Raw genomic sequence first — 12284 nt, forward strand, 5'->3', positions numbered from 1 at the left:
GTTTTTTTAATTGAAGAGAGAATTTTTATCTCAATAGCTGGAGTCTTTGGGTAGGAAAGCCATCTTAGAGGCTGAGAGGAGGTTGGATTGAAGTTGGGAGACTTGAAGTAGTTAGTCCAACCAACAGGTTGCTGAAATAATAAGGCATGAAATGATGCAGGCCACCACTAGAGTGATGATAATGTCAGAAGAGAGAAGGGGGCATATTCAAGAGATGTTGTAAAGGAGCATAAGGAACTTTGAAGATGGTATCATGTTCTACTGTAATAGAAAAGGAAAGGAGGGCCAAGAAAGGAAGTTTAGGGGAAAATTCATTGAATTCATTTTTGAACATAACCAGTTTGAGATGTCTGAAAGGCAGTTGGAGATACTAGATGAAAGGTAAACAGAGAATTTGAGTTAGGATGGGTAGATTTGAGAATCATAAGGAGAGAAAGAGAGAGAGAGAGAGAGAGAGAGAGAGTCAGGCTATAGAGAAGAGAATCCAGGATAGAACTTCATAGGCATTGAGGAATGAGCCAATAGAGGGAGAGGTTGAAAATATATGAGTGAGGATGATAGAGGGAGCAATGTTTTTGGAGAAGACAGGATGGAATGAGATCATTTGAACAAGTAGAGAGGTTAGCCTTTCTAAGGAGTAAGGCTTCTTCATCATGATAGGAATGAAGAAAGAGACAGTAGCAGAAGACATCTGAATGATAGAAGATGAGGAAAAGGGGAAGATAAGCATTTATGATAAATGGTTTCAGTGTTTTTCCTGTGATAATTAGCCATGGATCAAAACTAAGGAGTGGAGGGAGTATGTTTGGGGAGAGATGAAAAAAAAGTTCCACTGTAGAGAGTGGGATGGTGAGTTGACAGAGGAGAAATAGCAGAATTTCCCAGCATCAGTGATGGACCAATTGGGGTTGTGTAATTTGTAGTGGACTCAGTGATAATGATTATGTGATTTTCTACATCTTTTTTCATTGGGATGTGTTTAGGAATGAAAGCAGAAAATATGGGAATAATCCAAGGCTAAGCCTTATCTGGGCATAATCAATGCTAACAGGACTAGGGTTTCAAGAGAGGAGGATTATGTAGAGTTGAATTGTTCACCAAGTGATCAACATTTGAAGAGAAGGAGATTGGTGGTAGTGCAAGGGAGATGGCCTGGAAGAGAATTGAGAGGTCAGAAGATTGGGGGTTATGATGTGAAGAGTCAGGTTTTATAAGGGAAATCAGAGGGGAAAATAAAAATTCAACAGAATTTAAAACATTTATCTGATATAGACCCATTAGCAATAATGGAGATTGGTATGCTCTTTGACTCCTTTTAAAAACTTATTCTTTCCAGAATCTTTTGAATATATCTCATATTGTGGTAAAGAATGTAAGGAAGTTGGAAGTTCCAGAATTCAGGTCCTCAAAACTAAACTATGAAGATGAATTACATCCTTGAGTAATGTTGGTGACTGAAAATGAAAAGACATGGTTTTCTGGTCAGATGCTGAAGCAGGAGAGATGATGTAGACCTCTATAGTCTCTAACATAACTGGTAGAGAACGGACTTTTCATTTTATTCCTGCTACAAATCAGAGCACATTTAATAGGGTCCAAGAGATTTAGCAAAATGGCTGAGTAAAGAATTGTGACAAAATTCAATTCCCCTTCATTCTCTTAAAATATCAACAACTGTGCCAAATACAATAAGAAAAGCACCAAAAATAGAAGGGAAAGAAAAGAAATCTGTCGGGGGTCGGCCCTGACCGCCTGAGTGGATAAGACCTCCCCGAGAGTGAGGTCAGGCCAATCTAAAGAAGATACGGTTCCTTAAGGGGAGCAGTGGCTTCACCTGGTTGGCCTGTGTCCATTGCTCCAATCGGGTGGTAGGTCCTGCCCTCGGGGCGGATCGGGGTGGCAGCCCAGAACGAACCCCCTATATTAGCCATCACCCTGAGCTATTCGGGGGATCCCTCTGCACCTAATAAAACATATGCCTCCTGAAGAAGTGTCTGCCTGAGTCCCTCCTCGCTGATCCCCGGGGGAGGGAAAATACCAGGGACGCCTGAAGCAGTGCCCACTGAGGAGCTCACTCGGGAGTCCGGGGAAGAAGACCCCGGACAGAAATCTTTAGAGGAAAATCCTTATAGGAAAATTGGGAAATATAAGAAATGAATAAGCTAAAAATAAGTACAGATAAGTAAATAAGCTAAAAAAGAATAAAACAAATGAATGTTATGAGTTTTAAGAATATGATAAGAAATCTCCAGAAGGAAAGAGTAATGCAACAATAACAAATGAACTTCAGAGAAGAAAAAATAGGTATAGTGTAATAATTTACATAGAGGTTCAAAAACAAACTAATAGCCACAAAGAAAAATATAAAATCTATAAAAAGACTATCAGATTTTAGGAAACAAAACCAAAACAACCCCAGCAAAAAAACCTCAAGTAGACAAATATGAAACTTGACAGCTTAGAACATACAGTGAAAAATATCTAAATAAAGCATTCATTTCTCTGAGGAATAGAATATCCCAGATGGAGCACACAAATGCAGACAAGGTACAAGAAGTAATAAAACAAAAACAAAACAGAGAACAATCAGAAGAAAAGATCTTTGATCCCTACAAATCAAAACAAAATCCTAGAGGATGAACTTGTCAAGAAAACATGAAAGTTATTGATCTTCTAGAAAAAATTTGGTAAAGAAATGAATCTGAATAGTATATTCCACTGAATCACATATACACAAAATTGAAAACAAAGGACAAAATATAGTTTGAGAGAACTCATAGGCTACTATCAAATAGGAACCTTAAGTTTAACTTATCCAGAGATATAATCATCAATTTAGAGTTTTGGTGTAAAAAAATTTTGTAAGTAACCTGGAAGAAGAAAATCATTTTTTTAAAAGCACAGTTTGATTTATGAGAATTACTCAAGAAAATGAAACTGAAATGTATACCCTGAAAAAAACAGGGAAAAGCATTTTTCACTATCAATTTGTCTAAATACTGAACATACTTGTCTAAAATACTTGTCTAAAACCTTAACATACTTATTCATGGAAAAAGAAGATTTTAAAAATGTAGAGACTTCTATTGCTCCCCTCAAAAAAAGACAGTGATGAACAGGACTTTTAATGTACAAATCTAAATGAAGCAGAATCTTATCAAAGTAAACAAAGTTTTACAAAATGCAATGAGTAAATGAGGGTATTATTTACATGTTTTCAAGTTTTGGCTGACTGAAGTTCCAGGCTATATAAGACTCTCATTGAGAAAACAAAGCCTAGGAATTAAGGGGAAAATCTGATAGGAAGGGGAAAGAAAGAAGATGTCTAAGATGTAGGTAAAGCAAGAATAAATTATTTGATCATTGCAGGTTTCAATCAAATTAAAATGAAAGTTGTAGGGGGAGGAGTAAAAGGTGATTTGAAAACCATATTTTTCTTTGAGATATATAGGGCAAATAAATGTGTGTTTATATGTTTGTATGTATATAGTATCAGAAAGAGTAGAATATTAAATCTGTGTATTATATGGAAGGGAGAATGACACATGTCAGTATTTGTGCAGAATTTAGAATTAATAAATGCGAAACAAATTATTCTATCTCTTGTGGATTAAAAATGTAACTATTAAAATATAACAGCATTGGTGGAGGGAGAGAAATAAACCTATGAATTTAAACTGATTAAATTTATAAAATAGAATTACTTTGAAGAGTTGGTTAAAAAAGCATAAATTAATGCTAAATTGCTTATGGAAATAATCTTAAAGCATAAAGACACAAGCAGATTTAAAGTCATTCTGTGGAAGAAAATTTATTACATTTTAGCTGAATTTAAAAATAGAAGTTGCAATCATGAATTTGATTAAGGAAATAATAAAAAATGTAAACTTTGGAAAAAATGATTTGGGATTGGAAGATCTGGATTCAGATCTTGATTCTGCCACTTACTGCACATTTGACTTCAGACAAATTATTTTACTTTTCTGGGTCTTGGCTCACCATCTCTAAAAGGGAGATAGAGACAGAGTTTAGACCAGATAGATTTCTGACTTTGAGTCTATTATCCTATGCTTATATTTAAAAATACTGTAGACAATGAATCATTGCCAAAAAAGAACTGGTATTTTCACTGAATAGAATAATAACTAATTTTTAAAAAGAGTTTTGTTGCTGTTGTTCACTTGTTTTTGCCATGCATGTCCAACTCCTTGTGACCCTGTTTGGGGTTTTCTTGGCAAAAATACTAGAGTGCTTTTCTATTTCTTTCTCCAGCTCATTTTATGGATGAGTAAACTGAGGTAAACAGGGTTAAGTGTCTTGCTTAAGGTCACACAGATAGTACAATGCCTTAGGATGGATTTGAACTCAAACTTTCCTGACTCCAGGCCCAATGCTCTACCTAGCTGCCATAGGAACATAAATTCAGGACTGAAAGAAACCTTAGAGGACTCTGACTATGATCCTTGCATTTTACAGATAAGACACCTGAGGCCTAGGAAAAATAAACAACTTACTTAAGATCTCACATCTAGTATGTATTTGAAGAATCCATTGAAATACAAAGAAAGGCCTAAGCATTAATAAAATAAAATAAAATAAAAATTAATATTCTTCTTTTGGAATTTGAGAAATAGAAAGGTAAATGAGAATCAAATTATAGACCAAAATATTTTTAAAAAAGGAATTTGGGGCAGTTAGGTGGCCCAGGGATAGAGTGCTGGCCCTGGAATCAGGAGATCCTGAATTCAAATATGACCTCAGACACTTAATTATCACCTGTGTGACCTTGGGCAAATCACTTAACCCCATTGTCTTACAAAAAACAAAAAACCCTAAAAAGAAATCAAATTTAACTGTTCAATAAAGAATATTGTGAAGGACTCTGAGAAATTATATTTATCTTCAGTCTCAAAGAGGTCATTTACAATACCAATTCACCCTACAGCATAAATAATTTATTCATAAATACAGAAATGATAAAAACATGTGTTATTGATAATAATACAATAACATGACAATCGATAAAGGGCACATGAACAGATACAATCCTAAACAAAGAATAAACAAAGATATCCTAATAAGTGGCTCAAAAGCCAAATCAGAGGAAAAAATTATAAGAAAGATAATGGGGGGTGGCTAGGTGGCGCAGTGGATAGAGCACTGGCTCTGGAGTCAGGAATACCTGAATTCAAATCTGACCTCAGACAGTTAACAATTACCTAGCTATGTGGACTTGGGCAAGCCACTTAACCCTATTTGCCTTGCAAAAACCTAAAAAAAAAAAAGATAATGATACTGTATTCCAAAATTTATTACATTCATCTAAAGTATTTAGAGACAAATTTATGGCACTAAACTCATTTAATAAAAGAGAAAAATAGAAGACTAATGAGCTTTCAGCTAAAAATAACAGAAATACAGCAAACTAATAATCTCATTAAAAGTAGTACAAAACAAGAAAATTTTAAAATCAAAGATGAACTTCCAAGAAAATTAAAATTTGACTAATTGAAAATAAGTTTGAATTAATAATTTTTCTCGAAAGAACAAAAAGTGGCAAAATATTAAATTAATTTTGTAAAAAATTGAAAAGCACAAGGGAGAATTCTAAGGAATTTATAAGTTAAATGGCAGCTAGGTGTTACAGAGGATAGAGCACCAGGTCTTGAGTAGGAAGAACTCAGTTCAAATGTTACTTCAGATACTTACTTACTTACTAGCTACTGGACAAATTACTTATTCTATTTTAGTTCCTCATCTATAAAATAAACAGGAGAAGGAAGTGACTAAATTACTCTTCCTTTGCCAAGAAAACCCCAAATGAGATCATGGCCAGTCAGACACAACTGAACAACAGCAAAAAGTCAATTAAATACCAACAAAACTAAAAACTTAAGTAAAACATTCACAGAGATATTAATGACCTAAATAAACAGGACAATAAATAGATAAAATTAGCAGTAGAATCACAGAAAGAGAAATCAAGTGGATTATAAATAAGTTCTATGGGAGAAAAATTCTAGGACCAGATGAATTTGCAAATGAGACAAGAAAAGAAAAATACATAGATTAACAGGAAACTCAGTGGACTACGTAATCATGGACAACAGGCAGAATTATATGAGGGAAAATCTCAAGTACAAATGAGTAATACTATCTCTTCTCTCTTTCCTTCCTGGTACTCAATACTCACTTAAGAAAAATAAACCAACAGAGAAGGACTCTTTTACTAATGATAATAAGATTACCTCTTTGAGATCCAGTTTCTTTATCTGGAAAACAGTAAAATAATATTTTTGCTAATTTTTCCACAGGTTGGTTCCATAAGAAATGACTTATAAATCTCTAATAATCATGTAAATATGAATTTTTATTAATTTTACCGGACCAGCGATTATATTGGTAAAAAAGATCTCAATGAGTTACTTCTGCTACCAATGAACACCAGTAACTTCTCTGCAATTTATGGTCTTAGAGTGCCCTGGGATATCAATGGTTTGAATTAATTGCCCTAGGTGACATAGCCAGTGTTTGTCACAGGTAAGTCCTGAACCAGACCTTCCTCACTGCACAGTCAGCTGTCCATCCACTATAACAATGCTTCTGCCCAAATTTGGGTGATTTGGGGTAGAAGCAGCTTTACATCATTAGGTCAGACTGTTTCTCCTAGTGTAGCTGATGGCTACTTGGGTTTGGTTCTGCCTATGAGGAATCATTATTCAAAATGGGAAAGCATGGGTGGAAATAAAACAAAAATTTATTTAAAAAGGTTGCAAGACATAAGGAAGGGCTAGAGAAAGAGAGGAAGAATGAGGTAAAAGTACAGCCAAGCAGTCTTGGCTGGGCCATTGTCAGAGAAGACTGAGCCGGCCCTAAACTGGAGTCCAGCTCAGGTTTTTATGTCTTGCCTCTCATCCAGAGGGCAAATGGTTAACTCTCTTCCTCTATACTCAAACAGAAATTAGGTAGAGGGTAAAGCCTTAGGAAATCAGGATACAAATTTTACAATAGCTTCAAGTCAATTTACATCTCAAGAGTCAATTTACATCTCCACCCAAATTCTTTGTTACATTCAAATTCTTTACATCTTCCCCAGCATCATTAGGAATCCTAAATATTATCCAGGTCAAGTGTCCAGAAAGGCACCTTCCCCCACTTCATCTTCCACTTCATCCCAAGAGAAATCATTTTCCAAGGAAACTGTTTGAAAGGGAATATGGAAACTTGTATCAGAAATTAAGGGTGGCAAACAGGGGAGACCCTGATCTTAGTTCTAAGTATGAGTACTGGAAAGAGCGGCACTTAAAATTGATGCTTTAGTTTAGTAAGGCTAAAAACATGAAGAGTGGATGAAATGCTGATACCACAAGTTTGCAAGTTTGGAAACAGGTAGAGAATAAGTTAAGAATTAGATTGAAAAACATCAAAATTTCTTGGAAAAGGCAATCTGGAGTACATTTTATAATTCTCTTTTTTTTTTGGCAAGGCAATGGGGTTAAGTGACTTGCCCAAGGTCACACAGCTAGGTGATTATTAACTGCCTGAGGATATATTTGAACTCAGGTCTTCCTGACTCCAGGGCTGGTGCTCTATCCACTGCACCACCTAGCTGACCCTTGGAGTACATTTTAAATAATCAGAAGAAACCTTGAAAGCAGACTGCAGGAGAGACTAGGGACTCTGGCAGTAAGGCAGAGACTGAGACTGTAGCAGGATCTGGGAAGGGACACTGAACAGGTTCTTTTGGACAGTGCACATTGAGGTACCTGAGTCATGGGGGTCAAGTAGGTGATAATCCCCCTGCAATTGGGTGATACAGTTCTAGGTAAAAGAATATTCAATGTTATTACCTTAGCAGCAGAAAGATTTAGATGAATTGGAGAAGGTTCAGAAAAGAGCCATGAAAAGAAAGGCTGATTGGCTTCTGAGGAAAGATTAAAGGAGCTGAATGCTTATACCTTGGCTAAGTGACTGTCATAATAGTCTACAATTACAGTGCTTGGAATGTGTAAACACATGGAGCAGGGGAATTACTTAGCTAGGTTGAAAAGGGATTCAATCAAGGATGATACTTAAGAATGCTTTTTCTTTTCTTTTTTTCTTCCTTTTCCTTTTGAAAGGCTGAACTTGGAAAAACTACCTAGCAGAATCAGTCATGAAAACTTCTTTGATCATCTATAAAAAATTATGTAGGAATGGGAGATATGAAGATATTTGAAATCCATTCCTGTCCTCAAAGACCTTATAGTCTTCTTGGGGATATAAAATATACAAATACAAAGATGATGAAAAATAAAAGGCATTCTATGGTAAGTGTTAAATAATTGGAGATAGTAGGGAGAAATCATTTTCTTTATATTTTTTTTAGTTTTTTTTTTTTTTTGCAAGGCAAATGGGGTTAGGTGGCTTGCCCAAGGCCACATAGCTAGGTCATTATTAAGTGTGAGACGAGATTTGAACCTAGGTACTCCTGACTTCAGAGCCAGTGCTCTATCCACTGCACCACCTAGCCACCCCGAGAAATCATTTTCAATAGGAATAATGAGACTCTCTCTTCCTATTCACAGTCAAGGTCCTAGAAAGAAGAGGAAATTAGGATTCTGCTCCCAATCCTATTCACTACTCAACATTTTGCATTTGGTTTTCTACCTCTCTGTCTGGACAGAAAACATCCTTTCCAAGGTTACTAAAGGTCTCCTAGCTACTAAATCCATTTGGAAACCCTCTCAGTCCTCTCCCTCACTTTCCTGCTGCTTTTTCCATGTCTACCAGCCCCTCTTCCTGAGCACCATCTCTTCCCTTGGTTTCCCCTACAATGTTGTCGCTTTGACTGTGCCTCAACTTGACTGGGCTTTAGTTTTTAACTCATTACACATGGAATATTCCCTTGGAGAGGGTCTTCCTTAGAAGTCTTGGAGATCTCATCATTTTCTATGGGTTCAAGTATCAGCTCCAGGCAAAAGCACTCTTAAAGTTATATAACCAGTCCAGAGCAATACCTAGGTTGGGATGCCTCAGGGAATGGCAATTTAGCAGGTTCTCAAAAGACTTTCCCTCTTCCCCTGTATAGAAAGAATAGAGCTAATGGAACATTTCCTCCTGGTTTATGGTCCTGTTACCTTATTAGAGGCCACTGTCTGAGCCTCCTCTAACAAGAAACAAACAGCTGCCACGTTCCTACATGTGCAGAGACTGGTAAAAGCATGAGATCTCAGGGTCCAATTTGAAGAAAGTATATATGTAAGTGAGAAGAGGAATAGTTCCACACCCCTTTACATCCATGAATCTTTCTTATTTCCCATAACCCTGAAACTCATGTCAATATGTGCATGGCACCCAAAATAAACATCATTCTTGTTTGTTTGTTTTTTTTTTTTGTTAAATTGTAAGACACTGTCTTTTTCTTTTTTTTTTTTATGGTATCCCTTCAGAGATTAGTGTGGTGTAGACTAATAAATGTTTATTGATGATAATGCTGATAAAGAGTAAGCTACTTAGTCTAGTGGACTCTATTGCTAATTCTATTCACAGATGGGATCTCTAATGTCTGGGGACTGGGGCAAAGGGGAAGATTTCATTTTTTCTTCTCCTTGCCTCCAGCAATTATTTCTCTAGACCTTGACTCTATATAGTTCCTCAACAATTAGAGTAGCTTACTTGTTGGAAATCCAGGTACCTACTTTTGACTTGTTATACTATACATTGATCTGAGGGTATGTCTGAATCTTTTAGTGAAACACAAGATAATTCCTGTGTGGCATCATCTGTTTTTTATGAAATGACCCAAGCCCTTTATTTCCCTCAATTTAAAAGTTTTATTCATGCCTAATTTACACTTTTGATTTTGATTAAATTTAACTCCCTGGGCCTTCTGTGGTAAAATGAATTATGGTAAAGGTGGAAAATCCCCACCTTTATATTTGTATGTCACTTAACACCTCTGACTCCAAGTTTCCCCCATCTGTAAAATGAAGATAATTTTATTTGTAACCCTTATCTTGTAATGCTAGGAATTTTGTGAAGAAAGTATAAATATTATAAGTGGAAAATTTTTATGAAAATACAAAGAGTGTGTGTGTGTGTGTGTGTGTGTTTAAGCTATGAAGTAGAAGAGAAAGAGTAGTGAATCTGTGGTCAAATGATTTGTGTTCAGATTCAGGTTCTGCTTTTTTAGGGTTATTATGAGCAAATTAATTAATCTCTCTGAACTTTAGTTTTCCCCGTTTGTAAAATAAGGGGAATCCTGTTGCTATTTACTTTGCAATGCGGGAAAAAGTGTTTTTAAGGTGTAAAATATTATTTCAGAGTAAGTTATTGTTGTTATTACTTCAATTCAGAGAGCATCAGATCGAGTGGGACACTCTAGTGAAGGTCTGCCCCACTCAGGGTCTTATTCAATATGGAAGAATAATATGATTCTAACCTTGTATTGCCCTTCTTATGTCCTTTGGTCTCTAAATGGAGCTAGACCCAAGCCATATTTGTGGCCTCTATGAACTGTCTCTGGCAGCCTCCTCACTGACAGCTGACTCAAAGCATCCTTCTCCCTGACTTTCAACTTTCTGTATAGTCTTTTGTTGAAAGTCTGGATCACAGGTTATTCCCTTGTGAATCGGAAGCATTTACCCAGAAAGACATATTAAAGAAATTAAAGAGTGAAGAGCTATGAGGGACGTTAAAGACCATTCAATGAATACTTTCCCTAGCTCTGCTTTTCCTTTTCTTTATTTTCAGAAAAGGAAACTGATATAACTTGGTCAAAGTCACACAATCCGACAATACCAGAAGTGGGATTTGAATCCAAATATTTTAATTTCAAATCCAGTCCTCTTTCCACTTTGGAGATCTGGTGGTCTGTCCTGTTCTCTCCATTCAGAATAACACCCTCTGAACCAGTCCTCTAGAGACCATGCCCTATTCTCTAGGGGAATTAATCTATCCAACTGAAATTCTCACCCTAAGGCTGAGCTATTGGGAGAGTCTGTTGTATTTATCTGCCCCTGACTCATAAGTCACATTCCCTCCACTAGGACATCTTGCTCTGTCTTGCTATGTCTCTCTCATTGACTTCCCCTACCTCCACTTTCCAAGTGAACAAAAGTTTCTTCCCTGTACACCAGTCCCCTATCTGTGCTATCTCTGCTTTTATAATGAATATAAGTTTCTTGTGGGTAGAGAGTATCTCACTTTATTCTCCAGTATTCTTCAGTACCCAGCACATGACCTGGTGTAAAGTGTTTGCTTAATAAATATTTATTTATTCTTGAATTTCTACCACCCATACCACCTCTCAAAGAAGCTCTTTTAGTTACCAGACTGATTTTACCCTAACCATAGCAGGATGATCAGACATTTTCTGAGTCATAAGTTTATTTTTTTTCTTAACACTATGGCTTTTTTTTTTAGGTGAAAATGTCCCTTGGTCCACTTGACGCATTACACTCTAGATCCTTGGCACCAAGGGATTTGTGGCATAAAAGGACAAGATGCCATCAGTCTTCCTCGGTAGACCCCCTTCTCTTCACCCTTCAGTATAAGTCTCTCTGTTTTGTTGTATTTCTCTGTTTCTATCCTGCAAAATAAACAGATTGTTACTGATGTTCTATCCTTGCCAGGACATTGTTGTTGTTTAAATGAGCTCCTGGCTATTAAGCACAACACCAAATCCAGATGTCATTTTGACTTGCTATTTAATTCAATCTAAAGTATAACACAGAGGCAGCAGGGAAAGCAGTCTTTATTTTTTTTATATCTTTTCAAATAAAATGAATTAAAAAAAAACTATGACCATCAGTTATCCTATGAAACAGACCTTCATCTTGCCATGTGTCTTGGATTTGAGGTGCAGAGGAAAAATGCCTCCAAGATGAGCAAGATTGAATAATATAATTTTAAACACGCATCTTGAGTAGCAGATTTTCTGTCACCCTGATCAATTATTGAACATGAAATTCATATGCCAATGAGATATGAATGTAGTTATTTAAAGGGAGCAGACAATACTATCTCTTGGTGCAGTTTTATTATTTAGGGCCAGACTTTCTAATCTAGTATCTGTGATTGTCTGCCAACTCTCCAAACCTCATCATTGCCATGAGTGGTTAGTCATCAATCCATTGCTATCAGAGTACTAAATTTAGATTGGGTATCTAAGTTTTGAGCCCAACTTCCAAATATCTGCCCAAAATTGTATGTGCTTTTAAAAGTGACTGTGAAAAATTCTATGGTATAAAGATAGTCTATTCAAAAAAAATTAACTACATTTTATGATTGGGAATGACTAT

This window comes from Macrotis lagotis, chromosome X (genome assembly GCF_037893015.1).
Source record: "Macrotis lagotis isolate mMagLag1 chromosome X, bilby.v1.9.chrom.fasta, whole genome shotgun sequence".
NCBI lineage: Eukaryota > Metazoa > Chordata > Mammalia > Peramelemorphia > Peramelidae > Macrotis > Macrotis lagotis.